We start from the raw sequence: 644 nt of genomic DNA on the forward strand, positions 1-644 counted from the left end.
CAGTTGATGGGAAAAGTATTCTTAAAATGCATTCAAAATTCTGAATAACTTGTAATATATAATTATTCACGGTACTTAGAAGAGCCCACAATAACAATACCGTGCATAGTCATTACCGTGATATATCGCATTACCGAATACTGGCACAAGTCTACTGCACTTTAAGCTTTTATTTAGAAGGGAACTCCAGCTTCAGTGAAAACAGGATTACAAAAACAAAAACGTGTCTCACTACAAATCTAGTGAAACGCTGTAATCATCTGCCGTGAAAACAAAGCCTAACTGATGGCCGTTGTGTTCCCAAAACGCACGCTAAACTCACAGCACATGAAATAAATGAGTTCACGGCATTCATTCAGTGTGAACGAGCCATTCCGATCGTCTGAACGAAGTGTGCTCTTAACTTTAAAACACGCAGCAAAAACAGACTTGATGAAGCCATACTGTGCTTTCTGTTTGACAGATACTGTGCCAAAGCATAATGCCCCAAAACACAACTTTAAAGACCTTTTACGTTAGAACTAGTGTTGTCAAAAGACCCGGTATTTCGGTACCAAGTCGGTACTAAAAAAATGAAAACGTTACGGTACCAGGTTTTCTTAAGTACCGGTGGTACCGAGTACCCGGTCAACCCGGTTCTTGCG

The 644-nt window shown here is 40.2% G+C and overlaps 1 protein-coding gene across 1 annotated transcript in view; it reads right to left on the reverse strand.

Moving 5' to 3' along the window:
* Positions 1-644, reverse strand: part of psmd3 (proteasome 26S subunit, non-ATPase 3) — a 12,093-nt gene that overhangs the window by 7,969 nt on the left and 3,480 nt on the right. The gene's annotated exons all lie outside the window — the stretch shown is intronic.

This window comes from Sinocyclocheilus anshuiensis, unplaced genomic scaffold (genome assembly GCF_001515605.1).
Source record: "Sinocyclocheilus anshuiensis isolate Anshui unplaced genomic scaffold, SAMN03320099.WGS_v1.1 scaffold1839, whole genome shotgun sequence".
Lineage (NCBI taxonomy): Eukaryota > Metazoa > Chordata > Actinopteri > Cypriniformes > Cyprinidae > Sinocyclocheilus > Sinocyclocheilus anshuiensis.